The 17,928-nt window shown below is 32.5% G+C and overlaps 1 pseudogene; it reads right to left on the bottom strand.

Moving 5' to 3' along the window:
• Nucleotides 1–10,068: 10,068 nt before the first annotated feature.
• On the bottom strand, nucleotides 10,069–11,747 carry LOC140692895 (heat shock transcription factor, Y-linked-like; annotated as a pseudogene).
• Nucleotides 11,748–17,928: the final 6,181 nt, after the last annotated feature.

Below are 17,928 nucleotides of genomic sequence, written 5' to 3'. Positions count from 1 at the left end.
TAACTTTTTTTGGCTGTCTTTAAAATTTTACTCTGTCATTGTGTTTTCAATTTGCATATGACGTATATTGAAGGAGGTCCCTTTGTCTTAAAGTTATTGGTGTTTTGTTGGTTCATGGACTTGTATATCAGTTCCTTACACAGGTTTGGGAAGTTATCAATTTTAATTCTTTAAATAAACAATCAGCTAACTTCTAACTTTCTACCCCCCCCAGGATTCCACACTAATGTGCACTTCCTGAGGAAGTCTATGGCTACTGTAGAATTTCCCCACTTTTAAATATCTTGAATCTCTGCCCTCTCCTAACATTTCTAGTTTTTTATTGGTGAGTTTTCTAATCTCTCTTGCAGAAAGACACTCTACTTCCAATGCTTTCTGTTGCATTCTTCATCTCATTTATTAAGTTCTCCTGGTCCACCAATAATGTTAGGTTATTTTATATTTTCAGTCTCTTTGGTAATGTATTCCTTATCATCATTTCATTTATTCCTGAGCTCACTAAACTGCTTTCTCAGTTTTGTTTTTTGTATTGAGTTTCTGTATGACAATTATTTGGATTCTCTATTAATTATATGGCAATATACCATGACGTTAACTTTGTTTCCTGCAGGGCTGACATTGTGTGTGTGTGTGTGTGTGTGTGTGTGTGTGTAGGTGTGTGTGCGTGTGTTTCTGTGTCTGTGTCTGTGACGGTGTCTGTGTGTGTCTATCTGAGTGTTAGCGTGTCCTATAAAGTTACTGTGATTGGTCTTGATCTTGATAGATTATTGCTCTGATGACACTAAATAACAGATTGGGAGTTGGAGTCCTTGCTTTTGTTTTCTGGTAGCTTGCAATATTGCACAATTATTGGTTTTACTTACCTGAGCTACCTCTGATAATATTTCAAAATGGCACTTTCCTGACGCTACTGTGTGGATAAAAGATGTGCTTTCATTGTCACTTCTTAGAATTCTCTGGTAGTTAATGCCACTGTTGTCACTGGGATGGAGAACCCTTCCTTTTATCTGATATCCCTTGAGAATCAGTGTACACATTGAGGAAAGTTGTAAAGACAGGTGGGTATTTGGAATCAGGCAAGTGCCTTTCCCATGTCCAGTGTTGCAAAGTAACTTGACTCCACCACTGTGAATGGGGAGTAGGGACAGATTCATGAATGTCTAAGTGTCTGAAGGATGGAAACTCTGTCTCCATTGTGGCTCCCTCCTAGTTACCTGTGATCATGAATACTGGTGCAGTTGGAGGCCGAAACTGCGTGAACCACTGAGACCCTGTTTTTACTGGGTTCTTTGAATTTACAGACTCAGAAATCCTATTCAGGGGGCCTTGGTTGCAGACACCAACTCTGCTCTTCCCTCAGTTCAACCTGTTTTGTGTGCTTTAGTCCACTGAACTTCACCTGTTCGCATGCGTTCTGGAGTATTGTTTGTGTTGTGGTTATTTTTGGTCAGATGTGAATGTTTTACTGACTGTAGATGTAAAGGGAGAGACAAAAATAGTTTCAACTTATGTCACATTTAAAAGTATATAGTTTTTCAACTAAAAGCTTAAATTCTAATTAGGAAATTATAACACTAAAGAAAGTAAATAAATCACTTCCCTTAATATCATAGTACTACAAAATATTTTGAATTTCCTGGGTTATTTTCTTCAATGTTTTACCCACCTACATGCACATTTTACTAAAATATACCCCTATAATCTCTTTAAAATCAATTAAATTATTAAAATATTTCCCTGTGCTCTAATTTATTAATTGTAGCTTCAACATTTCTGTCTTCTCCATCCTTCTACACTTTCCCCACAGGAAACCACTACTTGGTACACTACACATATATATGTGATTCTTTTTTTGTTTTTTAATGATTATTTCTCTTATATCATTATTTTCCCAATTTAAGTGACAACGTAGAGTGTTTTTCCCTGTATGACTTATTTTCCTATGTGCAACATTCTCTGGGTCCAGTCACATTGTTCCAAATGGCAGAATTTTACTATTTAATATACAATGAATAATTATTTATTTTGTTATCTATATCCCACATCTATTTCAGCCAATCATCTGTTGATGGGCAGTTGAGTTGGGCTTCTACCCTTGACTACTATAAATGATGATGTTAGGAACATTGGGGGTAATATATCCTTTAAGTTAATGTTTTCATTTTTTTTCAGATTTATACCAAAAACTGGAATTGCTGCAACATATAATGCTTCTGTTTCAAGTTTTCTGGGCACTGTCCACACTTTTATAATAGTGGATGCATCAATTTATATTTCCACCAACAGTGTAGCTGGGTTCACTCTTATTGACATTCTGATTAATGTTTGTCATTTGTAGACATTTTGTTAATAGCCATTTTGGTTGCTGTACGATTATTTCATTCTGGTTTTGATTTATGTTTTCCTAATGAATAGCAACGTTATGTTTCTTTATATGAGCATGAAAATCATCCACATGTCTATTTTTGAAAAGTTTCCATGAGGATTCTTCAGCTGTTTTTCATTTGGGGTCTTTATTTTTTAAATATTGAGTCTAATATGCTATATATATATTATGGATTTTAACATTTTGTAGGTCTCATTGTCTGAAATTTTTCCTTCTATTCTGTCTGTTATCATATGTCTTGTTGAAGGTTTCCTTTGCTCTGCAAAAGTTTTTGCACTTCACACTTATATAAGAAATAGAATCCCTGTATCGCAGAATACATCTATTTTTTCCTCAGTAAACTAAAAACTGTAATTGTTAGTTTTCCTTTTTTTTTAATTTGGAGACAGATCTAAAATAAAGATTGCTATGATTTATCTCAAAGTCAGTTCTGCTCCTGTTCTTGGTCAAATATTGTATAGTTTCATGCTTTAAATTTAGGGAATTAATCCATTTTATCTCATTTTTTATACTATGGAAGGAAGTATTTTAACATCTTCCTTTTACATGTACTGTCCTGTTTTCTCAGAACTACTTTTTGAAGAGACTATCTTTTTTCCATTGTATACTCTTGCAACCTTCATTGCAGACTAATTGACCATATGTGTGTGGGTTTATTTTCAGACTCTTTATTTTGTTCCATTTTTCTCTGTGTTTCTATAAGTGCCATATTTTGATGTATTGATTCCTGTAACTTTGTAGTATGTTCTAAACTCAGGGAGGGTAATACCCACAGCTTCATTCATTTTTCAAAATAATTTTAAAAATTTGGGACTTTCAGATATATGTTCAAATTTTATTTTTTTTTCCTTGTTTTGTGAAGAAACTTTTGGATTCTGTGAAAATAGAAATTTATTAAAAGAAAAAACCTGAGAAAAATACTAAAGTGTGGAGGATAAATCATACAATATTAACAACAACTGGATTGCTGTATAAATCAAACAAAAAATATATAAAGAAAAATGACAACAGAAACAAAATCCATGGGGTTTAACAAAAGCAGTATTAATAGGGATACTTATAGCAAAATAATCCCACTTATACAAATAAGAAACACGTCTCTTACAACATATTCTTACAACCAAATGTTGTAGCAAAATAATAAATAAACATGTTAGTAGAAGGAAAGACAGTTGAAAGGTCAGAACATAATTAAATAAAATAAAGATTAAAAACAGAAACATTTGATCAAACTAAATAATAGCTTTTCAAAGATAAATAATGTTGATAATCTTTAACCATACACATGAGCAGAAAAGAGAGTACAGATTAATAAGCTCTGAAATAAATGAGAAGTTACAGCTTATATCAAAGAAATACAAAGCATCACATAAAGCTACAACAAATTATATGCTTATAAAATGGAAACCCTAGAAGAAATATACAATTTCTGAGAAAGACATAATTTCCAGAATGGAATGAGAAATAGAAAATATGAACGGATTGTCACTAATGAAATTGAATCAGTAATTTAACAAAATCTCCCAAGAAACAAATTTCCAGGCCTAGACAGCTTCACAGGTGATTTCTGCCAAACATTTAAAGAATAACTGTCACATATACTTCTCAGCGTATTCCAAAAATTTCGAGAGGAAGGGAGGATCACTACCCCAAATTTCTGTATCACATTACTACTAAAACTGGAACAAATACTTCAAAAAATTACAGGTTACATACTACTGATAAGCATAGATGCAAAAATCAATACTAAATTGTTAGCAAATCAAACAATACATTAAGAGTATTATACAATATGATTAAATCCATTTTACTCCAGGGATGCAAAAGTGATTGAATACCCACAAATTAATCAGTATGTTACACCACACTAACAATATGAAGAATAAAATTTATACGGTCACCTCAATAGAGGCATAAAATGTTTTGACAAATTCAGTATCTATTTATGAATATATTTCTCCTCAAAGTGGGCATGAGGAAACATACCTCAACACAGTTAAGGTCTTATACGACAAGAACTCAGCTAACATGACACTCACTGATTAAAATCTGAAAGCATCTCCAATAAGAGCAGGAAGAAGACAAAAATGCTCACTCTTACCCCTTTTATTCATTATAGTATTGGAAATTCTAGCCATAGCTATCCAAAATAAAAGAAAGTAAAATATAGCTAATTAAGGAAAGGAGTAAAAGTATCTGTTTGCAGATGACATAATTTAAACAGAAACCCTAAAGAAGACGCCACAAAACTACTAGGGCTTATCAATGCATTTGGTAAAATTTCCGAATGTAAAATTAACATACAGAAATCTTGCATTTCTACACACTATCAAGAAGCTAACTGATACAGAAAGTGAGGGAACTGCATCATTTACTGTTGCATTAGAAAAAAAAATCAAGAAATATATCCAACCAAGGAGGTAAAGGACCTGTACTCAGAAATCTATAAAATATTTATAACAGAAATTGAAGGTAATGCAAACAGATGAAAGAATATACTGTGTTCGTAGATGAGGAAACATATATTGTTTAAATGGCAGAATAAGCCAAGAAAATACACTTATTAAATTCAGTTCCCCCAAAAATACCAAGGGCATTTTCAGACACCTACAAAAAATAATTCTAAAATTTACATGTAAAGACAAAAGAATTGAAATCACTAAAAAAAAAAAAAAGAAAAAAGAAAGAAAAGAAAACAAACAAAATAAAAACACAAACAACTTTGACAAAGAACAAAGAGGATGTATTACAGTCCGTGATTTTAAGCTATAATACAAAGCTACAGTAATAAAAATAATATGGCAGTGGCACAAAAGAAACAGAATAATGGAACACAAATAATGCCTGAAAATGAAATTAGACAGTTATGGTCATTTAGCCCATTACAAAAAATGAATATACAGTGGGGGAAAGGTAACCAACAGGCACATGAAACCGATCAACATCACTAACCATCAGAAAAATGGAAGTCCAAAACACAATGAGATTTTATGTCACTCCTGTCAGAATGACTATTATCAAAAAGATAACAAACATAATTGTTGGTGAGGATGTAAGAAAAACAACCCGGATGCACCGCTGGAGTGAATGGAAAAATGTGCTGCCACTGTGGAAACAACATGGAGATTTATCTAAATATAAATTTGAAATATAATTCTACAGTTCCATACCTCGATACTAATTCCAAGAAAATAAAAACGCTAATTAGAAAAGATAAATGCAACCCTATATTCACTGCAGCAATATTCACAAAAGACAGGATATAGAAGCAAATTAATTGCTCATCAGTAGATGATGGAGAAAAAGATGTGTGTTTATAATGTATATATCTACCCATCTTAATTACAGATTTATCTATATTTATATATATATACACACACACAGAGACTATATATATATATGCAGTATATATATATATATGAAGTATATATATATATGCAGTATTTATACACACACACACAGATAAAAATAAAATGGGTTATCATTCAGCTGCAAAAAGTATAAGATTTTGTCATTTGCAACAAATGGGTAGAAAAAGAGGGTAATATGCTAAGTGAAATATGTCAGAAAGAGAATGACAAATGCTGAATTATTTTACTCAAATTTGGAATTTTAAACAAATGATCATAGCAACACAGAAAAGGATTTATACATATAGAAAGAAACAGGATGTTCACAAGAAGGAGGGAAATGGGGTAAGGAAAAGAAAAAGTTGAGGAAAATTAAAAGGGAAAATTTTCCAGGTGCAAGTTAAATAAATCAGGGACAAGAAATTTACTCTATGGGGAATAGTCAATAACTATTAAATATATTTACATAGCAACATATCATAACTAAATATATTCTGGTGAACAGTTTGAAATGTATTAAAAATTGCAAACAGTATTTTATGTAGGGGAAACTAGCACAGTGTTATAGAAGAAAGTACAATTCAAAAACAAATAAAGATACTTATAGGAAATTAGATTTGTAATTAACAGAGGCAGGTTTTGGAAAAGGAGAATTTGATTAATGCACTCAAAAGCTACAAACTGCCAGCCATAAAATAAACGTATTCTAAGGATGCCCTGTAATAACATGAAAATTACAATTAATACTGATTTATGTTCTATATGTATGTTGTTAAGAGAGTAGACCATAAGATTACTCATCACAACCAAACGACAAATTGTATTACTTTAAAATTTTATCTAAATGAGAAAATGAATTCTCCCAAAAGTTGCTATGATATTTATTTCATGATAGTTGTAAATCAAATCACTATCCTGTGCACCTAAACTTACACAATGTTTTATGCCAATTATATGTAAATAAAAGGGGAAGGAAAAATGAAAAGTCAATGGTCATTTTTTCCCATATCATTTCTCATGATTGTTTTAGCAGCAAGTAAACTTGACTCATGATATACATATCCTAGGTAAAGATACTCATAAATAAGTGATTCAAATAAATTGTACATAAAGATATTTATAAAATTAGTGTCTTACCATGCCTTAAACTTTCTTCATGTTAACAGCTCACTGCTTCTGTAGGCATCAAAATTTCATTCTGTGTAATCATCTGAGATTAGTGAATGGATACAAATTTAAAACTGGCTGCTCTTGCTGTGAGTGATAAAATTCACTCTCTCTGACCGATGGTCTCATCTCCCCGACAGCATCTGTAAGAATTGAACATGCTAGGTTGCTAAAAATCTCAGCATGGTAAAATCTCAGAACTCCTACAATTCTTAACTGTTTTCCAATGGGAATGCAATAATGACAAAGACTTAATTTTGGATAAGAATGTGGAGTTTTCTCATGGTTGCATAAGGGAATGTGACGATAATCCATGAGATCCACAGCAAACACTCTTGTTCAAGTCCTGGGCAAAGATGTGTAAAGATTCTGCAATATTAGGACAGAGGACTGCTTTCAAAATGATGAGGGCGCTCACTCTATTCCAGGTAGTCCAAGGGAAGAAAAGTTATTGCAATTTCTGTGTGAATGGGAATAATTCAGTGTTTCAGAATCTATAAATTAGTCAAAGTGTGTTCAAAGCCAAAATAAGTTGTGTCAACAATGAGAATTAAAAGAAAAAACTTATTCATAAGCTTAAATTAAAAAGGTGATACAGTCCTGTGCTGGGCTCTCGGTACTAAATAATGTATATGCCTCAGTCCCATTCAAGGGTTCAGTGGCTTGGCCCTAGCATCAGCTCAGAATTCAATGAACAGGTAACAATTAGTATACTGGGAGAAATATAATCTATCCCTCCCTGATTGGAAGAAAATCTGGTGTTTCAATGAAACTCTTAATTCACAGAGATTCTGCCAGATGCAGAGGAATATTTCACTGATGACTCAACTAAGACAGACTTAGTTACTGCTTAACAATCCATCCTCACACACAGACACAGTGGTACAGAGATTTGTTGTATTTAGTGGGAAGAATTCAGTGGGCAGAGCTCAGAGAATAGTTTTCAAAGCACCAGCCAACTTTTGTAGTTTTGCCAATAGTCTAGATTTTCCCAGGTAGAAAACTACAGATGGACAAACAATATTCTTCTTTAGGATTTCTAATTTTGAAAGTAAACTGTAGCTTTTGACTTATCAGTATAGAACCTTGTTAAGATGATCACGGTAAGACCCACTGTCTGATAAGGAGCTGGAAACTAGCTGCTGAACCAGCCCATCTGAACCCCAGAATGCTAATGTACGCAACAACATAGCCACCATCAGAGTTCAGCTGACAAACTAAAAAGCTTGATGTTTTTGTTGTAGGAAGAACCACTGGTGTTCAGACACAGTTCTCCAGCTGTAAGTGGTCTCTATTCTTCTCTTGGTAAAGGTCATATTGGTGGCATGTTGCTAGAGTTCACCCTGGCCAATTTGCCCATTCTCCAGATTATCAAAAGCTTTCTTCACAATAGGTGACACATTTTCAGTACTAAATTCTGCCATTACTGTCTTATCAGCTGACACTACCTGAATCATTGTGAGCAGAAGCCGTAGGCTCCCTGACTTTTCCTACAATTTTTCCAGCATTTCAGGGCATTTCACATTCTTAAAATGCTTCATATTTTATTTTAAATTAATGGGAAATAGTCAAAGACTTTCATGAATATTTTATATTTCCTAATATCTGTATAAATTTGGTATTCTTGCAGTTGGACAAATTTTTAATTCTATCACCCTCACCTCCATCTAGTCCACACATTTTAGATTGCAATTTGGTTACTGAATGCAACCACCACAGCCAAGGGTCAAGTACATTTTAGATACATCCTCTGTTAAGGTTAGAAGGGGCAAAAGTTATGTGGGGTGTATAAACCTATATTAAATGTTTGCAATGGCACTGTCTTTTCTGGAAAAATCTCTGAATTTAAGAAGTAAAATAATTGGAAGGCAGTATAGTTATTGGTATGGGGAAGGATATCAGCTATTTTGGGATGGGTGGGTGATGAAGAGACAGGAAAATGTCCAGCAAATGGGAATGGAATACTTTAGACCTCTGGAGGCATGAATTAAGAAAATAATAACTTGTCTCCTGTACCTACCTCCAATTACTGTTTTGAGGGATTAGTCCTTGGGCTATGAAAAGAGCTAGTTTTTGGTGAAGAGTAAAGACCATAACAAAATAGTTGGAAAACCATGAGAGTTTTCTTGTTTCAAGAAAGTGGATTTTGCTAAAGTCAACATGTATTTTTCATTCAGTAAATACTAAAATGCATCCTGTGGCATGTGCTGAGCTTACTGTGCTGGTATCCAAGTTAGACAAGGAAAGGGGGATAGACAGAAAACATCTGGAGGAGGTGGTTTCTGTGCTGAGACAGGGATAGTCTAACAAGGTAAAAGGAGGACACCCAAAATCCAAGGATGAGCTGGATTAAAAGTATTGAGTTTGGAACTAACGTTGTTGACAATCATTTGCCTGGATATATATCCAGATACAGTGAAACATAAAGATATGCCATGGTAATCAGTTGCCAGATTCATAAAGAAATGACTAAACAAATTTGAGTTTGTGTGCTTAGAGTTGGAAAGGCATTGAATGCCACCCTGAGGACGTAAACTTTACTTTGGCTGGAACATAAAGCAACATAAATTATTGACTAGAAAATATAATGTAGAATCTTCAGGGCAGGAAATGAAAGCACCAATTGGAATGCTTTTAGAACAGCATGAAGAAGACCATAGATAAAATTACTTCTTAAATTCTACCACATGATGAATGTGCCATCTTTGACTATATCATGTGATCTTTTTGATTCCGGGGATGACATAATAGAGACCATGATCCCTGGGCCGGTTCCTGCATGTATCTCCTGTTCCAATCTATCCTAACTTAACACTTTTCATACTTTCCAGTATGAACCAGAATCCACTTAGTAATTTTCCCTCTCTCCATGTTTTAGTCTTTTTCCAAATTCTCCCATATTTTCTTCTTCCTTACAAGGAATTATTTAAATTTACTCCCATATTTTTCCATAAAAAGATCATATCAATCAGATATCTCTTTCTATCGTTAAATGGCAACTTAGTCTCCTGTTTAACTATATGCTATATTTAAAAAAAATAAGGAAAATACAGGTACACACCTATGATTATTGTTAAAATAAGAAAATTGCAGATATTTGATGACATTTGCCAACATCAATTTTAACTACTGTTATCCTGCATAATCTGGTAGTCCTCTGGTTGATCAGTTGTAATTAGTTTGACGTTCATAAACTGAAAATGTCTGATGAGTTGGCCTTGAAAGAGAGGTAACTGATTTATCAGCTATCACTGGCACTGAAATGCGTGGGTTGATCCCTGGTTGAAGTTTAGGAAAATGAAGTTCATTGGCAGATATTTTGTGATATCTTTATGGAAAAGTAGAAGGCTCCAACATCAGTCTAAAATAATTGCTCTGTATGGGAGAGAAGATGCTGTACTGAGAAATACAAGTTGTAGTTGTAATGGAGTTCACAATACGGCCATTTGTTTCATTGTAGCTGATTTGAGAGTGCCCGTGGACAGGGGTGAACTGATTGAAAATAGCTCGTTGATCCACTGCAATTTGTTCTGGTGGTCTCACTGACATTGATGATGGAGGAGGAAAATCACCTCTGATCGGGGTTGTTGTATCACCAATTATGTGGTTAGTAGAGGGCTTTCTTATTAGAGGCATGTTTAAATTTGCAGAAGGTAAAAATGCACTTTCTCCACTAGTGTCAGCCACAAAATCAGAATTATGTTTATCGACATTACCCCTGATTTAAAGTATTTCTTGTTGAAATCTTCAGCCAATGAAGACAACAGACAAGAATTTTTAATCTCAACTCTTCTTTTTATTCTCACTAAAAGCTGGGGACAGCCTCGTTTAACATTTGGATTATGATACAAATGCAGCTACAACCAATGGAGAAACATTTTAGTAAAATTTTAAACCAAAATACAAGACTACAATAAGGCTAACTTATAAAACCTCAGATTCCACGTTTAAAATGCAAAGATAATATCATCAAAATATGAACATTGCTGACGATATTTTGAAGTTCCTTATTTGGAAACTATGCATTTAAATAGTATACTCATCAAATTTAAGAAGTCAGCCATTGCAGTAACAGTGAATGCCACTTTTTATAAGCAGCCTTAATACCTTTATTTAGATTTCTGGAATTATTCATAGTTGCAAACAAAGTTTCTCATAATATTGACTACTTAAGGCACTATCCTCATTTTTTAGAAAAAATAAAGGATTTTAGCCTTAGTAGTTTTATACAATTTTCAAAATTTAGCTTTACTTTTATATTATCATTGATTGATATACAAAATAAAATTTTATATATAAGTTACCATGTGGTAACTAAAATTTCTGAATACCTTTCTTAAAACAGAGACTTCTTTTTCTACTGCCAGAAAGTCAGCAAAACAAGCAGAACCTTGAAAATTCTACCGCACCTTCTTAAACCCATATAGGTTTAGCTGTCTAAGTAAACTTTTCATACTTCCAGTTTCAAATATTCTGAAAGGGGCCTTTCTTTCCAAAACTTCCTTCTTAAAGACATCTTCATCAATCACTATGAAATATCCATTATCATCCCACCAGATGGATTTAAATTGGTCACTCCCAGCTATTTTCCAGAGTTTTCTTGGAAATGTCAGATAACGAAAATCATTATCTTCATCTGGTTCAGAGACACAATGTGTGTATCATGGTGTTTTTATCAAGGATTCTTCAGACAAAGTCTGAAAAGCATTTTCTTCAATCATAGACCTCAAGTCCAAGTCCCCAGAAAATGTTTGATCACACAATAGAGATCTACCGGATTTTGCTGAACCAGTTGGTCCATCTTTACAAGACACAACTTGAATTTCTGAAGAATCATGTGCCATCTCAATTAAATTTATCAACAGCTACTTTTCTAATCTGCATGATTTTGAGCACTGCAGCATCAAATGCTGCTTTAGCAGGCCTGCACAGATAAACTGCTAGACCTTCACAATGAAACTCAACTTGAGTAGCTGTGACATTACAAAACAACTGGCCTCTCAGCAACTCAAGTGTAACATTCAGCCAGTGTTTACTTGTCATTCATCCAGTTAAAATGAAACATATAGGATGCTTATATTTAAAGTGTGATTTGCAAATATTATCCCAACAAAATCTTTCTAAATAATTTAATTTTGGGGTCTATGAAATAAAACCAATCTCCTTCCTTTTGTACAGAAATTTTTACCAGATTTAAGAACAGAGTATAAGTAATGCACAAAATATATAAAATAATATTAAAGTTTTAGAATTTAAAGTGAAATTTGTGTAAATCCAGTACAGATAATGTATATCTATTTCAATATCATTTGTAATTAAAGTGAAACATAATTTGATTTGGAAATGGAAATAAGTATTTTTCTGTGTACTTTATAATAAATAGCTCTATATTCATAACATGAGCAGAATAAATATCAGTTTATTTGTTTTGTATAAAAAATAAATGGTAAATAAGTATGAAATAAAATTAGATAAAAATAATGAATCAAATTTAAGAAATCCCAAGGGGCAGAAGTTTTGTTTTAAATTTCAATTAAGTTCTATAAGTAAAACAAATGTAAGTTAATATTCTACTCTAAAATTACAAAAGAGAAAATCTTATAGTATATTTACAAATGTATACTTTTGCCATTCTTTCAGTCAGAGGTTTTTCAGTCCTTAGAAGGAACAAATTTTCTTTTCATCTTTATAATCCAAACCCTTGAGCCTTCTGTTAAGTGTTCCAAAATGATGTTGATATATACACTTATGCAAAAGATGCTGGGTTAAATAAGCAGTGCCTCCATTAAGGGGCAAACAAAGAAACAATCAAAAAAGAAAGAAATAACACTATATGTGTGTTCGGGTGGAAAATACCATGTAATGCATTTTAGGAAGCAATTTGTATCTCAGTCCTGAAACAGATAACATTGGTAGTAAAATCCGGCATTTTAAGGCAAGGGTTTTGTTCACTAATTGTAAATAATAGTTACGTTGTGTATCAGTAAACCATAGAAAATCCAGTTCTGCCAAAAATTATATTCTTTATTTAGAAATATATTCCATTAAACATGAGCCAATTTCAAAATGAGGGATAAAATTTTTAAATAGATATTTGTAAACTCAAGCTACAATGTAAATTTTTCTTTCAGTATGTGTACATTCCATTCTAAATAAACATAAGCAACCTGAATACATTGCATATTATAAGTATTATAAACTATACTTAAGTTGGATTTAGTCCTCATTCATAAATATTACTTATCATATGCAAATCAATATATGTGATACAATCCCTTAAAAAGCAGAGAATTCAAAAAAGCATTCTCAAAAAATGTAGGAAAATTTTTCACAGATCTGATCTTTACTTTTTTATAAAAATATTCTTAAGAAATTCACTTTAAATAGAATGTAACTAAACATAATATAAGCCATATATGAAAAACCCATGACTAACGTCACGTTCAATGTTAACTTACAGGAAGGTTTTTCTCTGGTCCAGTAATAAGAAAAGCTAGCTCATTCTCACAGGTACTAAATTACACTACTTGAAGCCCTAGCCAGAACAACTAGTCAAGAAAAAATATAAAAGGCATCCAACTTGTAAAAAAGCAGTAAAATTTTTACAGATGACATAATTATGCATAGATAGAAAACTCCATATACTCCTCCAGTGACTGTTGCAAATAATGAACAAACTTAGTAAACGTACAGAATACAGAATCAATATGCAAATATCCGTTGCATTTTTATATAGTAACAACAAATTATCAGAAAGAGAAATTAGGAAAACAATTGTCTGCATATTTATACCAAAAGGGATAAACTAGGAATACATTTGATAAGTGAAATAAAAGATCTAAACATTGATCTATAAATTACAGGTGCAAGAAATATAAGTAACCAAAATAAATAGAAAGATATTCTCTGCTTATGGATTGTGTACAATATGAGGAACTATTCTAATGTATCTTTCACATGTTCAATCTCCCCTGCACTAATTATTGAGGAGAATGTCTATTCTTCATTTTATTCTCTTGCTTCCTTTTTCATGGTTTCATTGATCATAGGTGTGAGGGATTATATGTGGTTGCTCTATTCTCTTCTATTAATTGGTGTCTGTTTTTGAGCCAGTATCATGTTGTTTAAATTACTAAAGCTTTTTTGGACTGTTTAACATCAGAGAACTTTACACTATTAGATTTAATACACTTTTTCAAGATCATTTTAGCAACTCATAATCTATGCGATTACATATAAATTTTGAAATTACCTGTTCTATTAAATGGAAAAATCTCATGGGTACTTTGACATGAATCACACTAAATGTAGATTGCTTTGGGTAGTGTGGTTGTTTCAACCACATTGTTTCACATCATTAACATAAGAGATCTTTTCATTTCTTTGGACCACTTTTAATTTCCTTCATCAATGTTTTCAATTTTTTAATGTATATGATTTCTCCTTACTTGTTAACCTCATTTCTGTATATTCTATTCATATATATATAATTATATATATTATATTTGTAAACACGTTTCATACACAAATACAACAGGCATAAGGCAGTGGCAAGACATATTCAAAATCCTGAATGAAAGAAACCTGTAATCTAAAATAATTTATCAAGCAAGGCTATTCCTTAGAATAGAAGGAGAGATAAATAACTTCCAGAAAAGCAAATACTAAAAGAATTAAGCAACAGAAACAGAAACAATGAAAAATCTACTATGAAACAAAAAGCAGGATGCTATAGAAAGGAGAAAGGCATAATTAGAAATGCAATTGCCACAATGTCTTAAAATAGAATAAAAGGATGTTGTAAAACAGGCCATCAAAATTTTTATGGGTCAGGGATTGATACAGGACAATACAGTGAATTTTCTTCTTGATTCTGTCCTCTATAGGAGGGGTTAGAATTTCTATTCCTATCAGTTAAAATAAAAAGATATAATAATGTGTCAATATACATACAAAACAGGGTAACCATAAGTCAAACTCTTACAATGAAGTAGAAAACCAAAAAGAAACCAAGATAATAACAGAAAACTTATCAAGCCACAAAAAGAAAATGAAATGAACAAAAAGGAAATACCAAATCAACTGGAAAATGAAGTTCAAAATGGAAATAAACACCAGTCTATCAAAAATTATCACAACTGTTAATGGACTTAGTGCTTGAATCAAAAGATATATAGTGTCAGATGGTACAATATAACAAAACCCTACATTATGAAGCATAGAAGAGACTCACTTTAGTAAGAGGAACACACATTAATTGAAAGTCAGAAGATGGAAAATTATATCACATGCAAATTGACATGACAAGAGAGCAGGACTAGCAGTACTGACTTCACACAAAATAGACTTTACAACAAAGGCCATAGAGAAAGATAGACAAGGACATAATATAATGAATAAAGGAGCAATAAAAAATGAGGGTATTAAACTCATATATACACTCAATATAGGAGCACCTAAATACATAAAGCAAATACTAATAGATAAAAAGGGAGATATCGCTCAGAACACAATCACAGTAGGAGAATATAACTCCCCATTATCATCACTAGACTGGTCTTTCAGACAGAAAACTAATAAGGGAACAAAAATACAAAAAGATATGATAAAATAATTGGTGTTGGTTGATATTTTCAAAACAGTACTCCTCCTCAAACAGAATATACATTCTTTCGCAGTTCACATGGAATATTTTCTAGGAAAGATTATGTACTCAGGCACAGAAGAAGCCTCAACAAATTTAAGAAAATAAAAATTATTTCAAGCACCTTTTCTGAGTATAATACCATGAAACTAGAAATCCTTCAGAGAAAAATACGGAGAAAAAATTGCAGCATGTAAATTAAACACCATGGTACTATAACAAGTGGGGGAGATGAACAAGTAAAAGAAGAAATTAAAAAAAATATCTTGAGAAATATGTCAAAACACTAAACAATTTCTATGGAACACTGTTAAAGCAGGCTTAAGAGGGAAGTTCAAAATGACAAGACCCTACTGAAATTAGAAGAGCAATTTCAAATAAATTATCTATAGTTCTATGTAAACTAATCATGAAAAGAAGAGCAAACAAAACCAAAAGTCAGCAGAAAGAGAGAAATAAGAAAGATCATGGAAGAAAGAATTGAAATACACATTAAAATATAGAAAAAAATCAAACTCTTTTTTGAAATAGTAAACATAATTGACAAAACTCTGGACAGCCTCACCAACAAGAAAAGGGAGAGAACACAAATAATATAAGAAATGAAAATGGAGAAACTAAAAAGAGCACAACAAATTTGCATATCATAATTGAATATCATGAACAACTGCATGGAAACAAACTGGATAACCAGGAAGAAATGGAGAAGATTTTGGAAACATTCAGCCCTCCAATATTACATCAAGAACAAATTAACCATTTGAACAGACAGATCACCAGAAATGGAATAGAATTATCAATAAAATAAAAAATCTCTGCAAACAAAAATTCAGACCCAAGTATCTTCACTGGGGAATTTGACCAGACATACAAAAAAAAAAATCCATACCAGTCCTCCTCAAATTCTTCCAAAAGATTGATACGGAGAGAGTACACCCAAACTCACACTGTAAGGCCAACATCAACCTGATACCAAAACCAGACAAAGACAATACCCCAAGAGAATATTATAGGCCAATATCTTTGATAAACCTAGATGTAAATGTCTTTAAGAAAGTATTAACAAACAGAATCCAACATCATGTAAAATAAGATCATACAACATGGTCAAGTTAGGTTCATCCCAGGAACACAAGGATGGTTAAACTTATGAAAATCAATCAATCAATTGTGATACACCATATCAATAATAGAGAGGACAAAAAAACCACATGATCATCTCAGTAGATGCAGAGAAAGCATATGATAAAAATTAACAAGTATTTGCAATAAAAGTTCTTATCAGAGTGGGCATAGAGGGACCATATCTCTTCATAATGAAAGCTATTTATGACAAACATATAACCAGCAAAATACTCAATGATGAAAAACTGAAACCCTTCCCACAAATACATGAGACAAGACAATGTTGTCCATTCTCCCAATTTCAATTCAATATAGTCTTGGAATTCCTAGCCACAACGATTGGCTAGGAAAAGAAATAAAAGGATTCAGACTGGAAAAGAAGAGGTAAAATTGTCATGATATGCAGACATGACACTATATAGAGAAAAATGTAAAAGCTTCACAAAAAAATACTTAGGCTAAAAAAGGAAATGTGCAAGGTACCCAGACTAATGTACAAAAAACAAATTGCATTTCCTTACACTACCATTGAATCAACAGGAAAATAAAGTATAGAGACAACCGCTTTTATAACTGCACCCAAAATTATAAAATGCTTGAGAATATATCTGACCAAAGAGGTGAATATATTATACATGGAGAACTAGAAAACATTGATTAACTCAAAAAAGATTTGAAGAATTGAAAAGATAACCAATGGTCTCATAATGGAAGAAACAAAATGGTTAAAATGTTCATACAGTCCAAGGCAGTCCCCAGAATTAATGTGATTTCCTAACAAATTATGCAAAACTCTTCTTTTTGGGGCTGAAACAAATGATCCTAAGATTTACAGAGAGTCATAAAAGATCCATAATTTCCAAAGCAATATTAAAGAAAAAGAAAGAGGATGGAGGAATAAACCACCATGTCTCCATACACTATTGCACAACTACAATAATCAAAATGACATGATATTTGTACAGAAACAGGCATATGGCCATTGGAACAGATTACAGGGCCTAGGAATAAATCTACAGGCCTATGTTCTATTAATCTTTGACAGAGTAGCCAGGAATATGACAGAGAAAACACCATCTCTTCACCAATGATTTTGGGAAAACTGGATAGCAGCAATAGAGCAATGGATTTAGAACAATTCTTAACTCCATACACAACAATAAATTCAAAATGGCTTGAAGACTTAAATGTAAGTCAAGACAAAGTAAATCTCCTAGAAGAAAACATAGGCAAAACACTCTGAGATAAATGTCAGC

Source organism: Vicugna pacos, unplaced genomic scaffold (genome assembly GCF_048564905.1).
Source record: "Vicugna pacos unplaced genomic scaffold, VicPac4 scaffold_18, whole genome shotgun sequence".
NCBI lineage: Eukaryota > Metazoa > Chordata > Mammalia > Artiodactyla > Camelidae > Vicugna > Vicugna pacos.
This window is presented reverse-complemented; position numbering and strand designations above follow the sequence as displayed.